At 52.1% G+C, this 4,836-nt stretch overlaps 1 long non-coding RNA gene across 1 annotated transcript; it reads right to left on the bottom strand.

Moving 5' to 3' along the window:
* Positions 1-647: 647 nt before the first annotated feature.
* LOC131590124 (uncharacterized) lies at positions 648-4,524 on the bottom strand. Its single transcript, XR_009279985.1, has 5 exons — positions 3,552-4,524; positions 3,429-3,472; positions 3,296-3,340; positions 1,961-2,083; positions 648-875 (listed from the first exon to the last, which is right to left on the bottom strand). It is a non-coding gene; the product is annotated as an uncharacterized LOC131590124 (long non-coding RNA).
* Positions 4,525-4,836: the final 312 nt, after the last annotated feature.

Below are 4,836 nucleotides of genomic sequence, written 5' to 3'. Positions count from 1 at the left end.
AGGAAAAAAAACCCCAGCTGGGAGGGAAAAAAAAAAAACCCCCCCAGCTGGGGATTTTTTATTCTAAATTTAAAAGTGAATTTAAAGTCCTGAAAAGCAATACACACAAGGTTAGAACCGCACAACACACACCCCTCCTACCCCACGGGAACTCGGTTCCCGGGGGCCTCGAAATCGGCCTGCCTGACGAAAACCCCAGTCCGGGGCCGGTCCGTGCCCAAACTTAGGCGATGACTGTCGCCTCGCAGACCGGCCGGGACCGAGGAAAAAAAACCCCAGCTGGGAGGGAAAAAAAAAAAACCCCCCCAGCTGGGGATTTTTTATTCTAAATTTAAAAGTGAATTTAAAGTCCTGAAAAGCAAAAGCAATACACACAAGGTTAGAACCGCACAACACGCACACACACACACACACCCCTCCTACCCCACGGGAACACAGTTCCCAGGGGCCTCAAAAATCAGCCTGCCTGACAAAAACCCCGGTCCGGGGCCGGTCCGTGCCCAAACTTAGGCGATGACTGTCGCCTCGCAGACCGGCCGGGACCGAGGAAAAAAAACCCCAGCTGGGAGGGAAAAAAAAAAAACCCCCCCAGCTGGGGATTTTTTATTCTACATTTAAATGTGAATTCAAAGTCCTGAAAAGCAAAAGCAATACACACAAGGTTAGAACCGCTCGACACGCACACTCACAAGCACACCCAGACCCACCGACTCTCACAGACAGACACGCTCTGACACACAGCAGGAGACTCTAACTCACACAGTGACCGCAACCCTTATTTGAAACACTGTGCTGAACAAAATGCCCCGAGACATCTTCTCGCTGCTGCTTCTCAACATCAAATGGTAGATCCTCAGAAAATAGGCATCAGAGACCTGCAAGACAACACAAGGTGGTCAGTGAGGGATTGTATGATAGCTATGACTCAGCCCCCCTCTAGGCCCACACATTTTATACACAAAAACCTCATAGAAAACAGGACCTATAACCTTTTATACCTGTTCTACCTAACTCTAACTATGTGCCAGGGCAGGGCAGCTCCAAGCCAAGGCACTTTACAGAGGCGAGCACAGCACAAGGCACTTTTTACAGAGGCGAGCACAGCACAAGGCACTTTTTACAGAGGCGAGCACAGCACAAGGCACTTTTTACAGAGGCGAGCACAGCACAAGGCACTTTTTACAGAGGCGAGCACAGCACAAGGCACTTTTTACAGAGGCGAGCACAGCACAAGGCACTTTTTACAGAGGCGAGCACAGCACAAGGCACTTTTTACAGAGGCGAGCACAGCACAAGGCACTTTTTACAGAGGCGAGCACAGCACAAGGCACTTTTTACAGAGGCGAGCACAGCACAAGGCACTTTTTACAGAGGCGAGCACAGCACAAGGCACTTTTTACAGAGGCGAGCACAGCACAAGGCACTTTTTACAGAGGCGAGCACAGCACAAGGCACTTTTTACAGAGGCGAGCACAGCACAAGGCACTTTTTACAGAGGCGAGCACAGCACAAGGCACTTTTTACAGAGGCGAGCACAGCACAAGGCACTTTTTACAGAGGCGAGCACAGCACAAGGCACTTTACAGAGGCGAGCACAGCACAAGGCACTTTACAGAGGCGAGCACAGCACAAGGCACTTTACAGAGGCGAGCACAGGCAATGTCTGCCGGGTGAACGTGGCGATAGCCGCGGGGACGCGAAGGCCGGTTCCTCGGACGAAAAAATCCACGACGACGTCGAGAGGCTGAGACGGCCGACGACGTGAAACGCGAGAGCGTGAGAGGATGGATTGGAACTGCCCTGCCCGGCAAAAGCTCTGGGGAGCTCGAAAAGAAACCCTCTCCCTTGGCTTCAGAGGGGCCCACCCCACTACAGCCCTGTCCTGTACCTTAACTTTAAATTGGCTCCACTGATTATAAATGCTTTTCCCCTGATCCCAACTTCCACCTGTGACGCTTACCTTTTGTAACGTAATAGGACAAGACCCATCCTCGATAGGATGCGTACGTCGAGACGTCCCCCGCGCCGGGGGCCGATCGGTGCGGCCGATCGCAAACTTCGGCTCTGCCTCTCTGCACGGAACCTCGGACAAAACAGAAAATAAGTCTGGCACCATGCTCAAGGTGAAATTCCTGATGCGGTTCCTTTATTCCATCTTGGACTACGAAAGCTTGTCAGCCAACCAGGGACTTAAACAGAAGAAAAACCACTCAGTCCCACCTCTCGTACTCAAAGATCCCCTGTAAAGTTCTGAAGACAGAGCCCTCAAACGAGTGTGGGGTGCTTTGCATCTAGGCATGTGCAGTTTTTAAAAAATTTGAATCGCCTCCCTTGCTTTCTAGACACTGCTCACCGGCGTGGCAGGCTAGGGGCGGCTGAGGCGAAACGTCTTTCCCCCAATAGCGAGTGCACGACAAATCTGCAACCCCTTCTGTCTCTCAGAATCCTGTCCGTGACACCGATTCGTGTCGGGATCCACGAGGTGGGATTTGTGATGTGGTTCTTTCATTCTATCTTAGAGAACTAAACATTATCAGCAAACAAGTACTTTAAACAGAAAAATCAGTCAGTCCAAACTCTTGTACTCAAATATCCCTTGTAAAATTCTGAAGACAGAGCCCTCAAACGAGTGTGGGGTGCTTTGCATCTAGGCGTGTGCAGTTTTTAAAAAATTCGAATCGCCTCCCTTGCTTTCTAGACACTGCTCACCGGCGTGGCAGGCTAGGGGCGGCTGAGGCGAAACGTCTTTGCCCGAGAACGAATGCACGACAAATCTGCAACCCCTTCTGTCTCTCAGAATCCTGTCCGTGACACCGATTCGTGTCAGGATCCACAAGGTGGGATTTGTCATGTGGTTCCTTCATTCTATCTTAGAGAACTAAACATTATCAGCAAACAAGTACTTTAAACAGAAAAATCAGTCAGTCTAAACTCTTGTACTCAAATATCCCTTGTAAAATTCTGAAGACAGAGCCCTCAAATGAGTGTGGGGTGCTTTGCACCGAGGTGTGTGCAGTTTTTGAGAAATTCGAATCGCCTCCCTTGCTTTCTAGACACTGCTCACAGGCGTGGCAGGCTAGGGGCAGCTGAGGCGAGACGTCTTTCCCCCGATACCGAGTGCACGACAAATCTGCAACCCCTTCTGTCTCTCAGAATCCTGTCCGTGACACCGATTCGTGTCAGGATCCACAAGGTGGGATTTGTCATGTGGTTCTTTCATTCTATCTTAGAGAACTAAACATTATCAGCAAACCAGGGACTTAAACACCAAAACACACTTAGAGCTTGCACCCACCTGTCCTCTGGCATCCTGGGCTGGGATATCTTGCAAGTAGACCACCTAACATAAAAAAACAAGGGATTAAAGTTATAGCAGAAACTGAGACTCCAGCAAGAACAACTGCTTCTCTCCACCGACCGAGGCTCACCTTCACAATGCTTCGCCTTCACTGCTGCTATCCAGCTTTACTTCCTGAAAAAAAATACAAAGAGCAGAGCTGTAACACAGTGACCGGTTCCAGCCCCGCTGCAAAAGAAGAACCGTGACCGACCTTCTCAGGGGGATCGCCTCATCTGGGACGGGGCGCTCTGCCGGGAGGTCGATCCATCCGCATCTGAAAGAAAGTTAGGAAAAAAGTCAAAGTGCTGCAGGGTAACTTCACAGCTCCAGACACCTTCTGCCAACATAAGAATACTACCTAGACTCCAACTACAGCCCGTATTACGAGTCTCCAATTACAAGTGCCCGGGACTTGTCCTTGAACACCTGCAACGGGGCCGGGCGGCAGGGCAGAGCAGTTCCGGACCGAATACCCCCAGACACCCGTGACACGTGAGACGAGGGGACACGACGGGGAGAGAAAACTCTCTGGGACGAGAAAGTCCTCACGAGGACCGAGAGAATGCTGAACGAGATGACCGAGGGGGGACCGAAGGCGAGCCCGCCGGGCTCGGATGACCCCGGAGGAAAAAGATGCTAACGGAACGACTTATTCCGAGAACCGCGGAGACGGATGCCTGAGAATCCTGTGGCTGAAAGCCTCTGCCTGCCTTTGAATCGGCACAAGTCCTTATCCACTGTAAAGAAAGATGACTGCACACAGCTGTCAACACAGCTGAGAACAAGACCTAAGAAGACATCCGATCGGATGCTTCTGAAGAGAGATGCGATTCCGACACCTGTCCGAGCTCCCGAATCGAAACTTCGCCGGTGTCGGCCCCGGGCCGAGGAACGCAAAGATGGGAGATGACCGGAAGGACCCCGGGGTTTCTCAAAAGCCCCTGGGAGAGCTAAGGCAAGAGACACGTTACACGAGATGCGCGGAAGACACGGAAGGCACGAGAGACATGTGACGACACACCCTGGGACTGCTCTGCCCTGCCCGCCTCAGCACTGCGAGCCAAAGTGAGGCTTTCCCTCGATGGGGCCTATGGGGTCATTTCTAGAGCCTCCCCATCCCCAAAGCTCACTCAAAAACCCAAACCGATCTGAGTCCCAACCCGCCGCCCTGCTTTGATCCCCTCTGCGGGCTCCGCTTATCTCTCGGGTGGCTGAAGACGTAAGTCACGGCGAGAGGCCGGTCAGGGGCCAAACGAAGCCATCTCGCCGTCTGGGAAGTTCTTCTCTCGCCGGGCTGTTGTCTCAGACAAGCATCATCACCTATGATAAAGAAAAGCAAATATAAGTGCAGAATCTTAGTGGCATATTCACCAAAACCCAACTATGCTCCTACTCACCGTCTCTTAGGAACGCCCGGGTCCTCGGGCCGCACGCTTCGGCCACGCTCCGAGGCGGACGCCGTCGTCGCGGGGCACGCCTAGAATAAACGGAGAGGA

Source organism: Poecile atricapillus, chromosome 31, assembly GCF_030490865.1.
Source record: "Poecile atricapillus isolate bPoeAtr1 chromosome 31, bPoeAtr1.hap1, whole genome shotgun sequence".
Lineage (NCBI taxonomy): Eukaryota > Metazoa > Chordata > Aves > Passeriformes > Paridae > Poecile > Poecile atricapillus.
The sequence above is the reverse complement of the archived record's forward strand: the minus strand, read 5'-3'. Positions and strand labels throughout refer to the sequence as shown.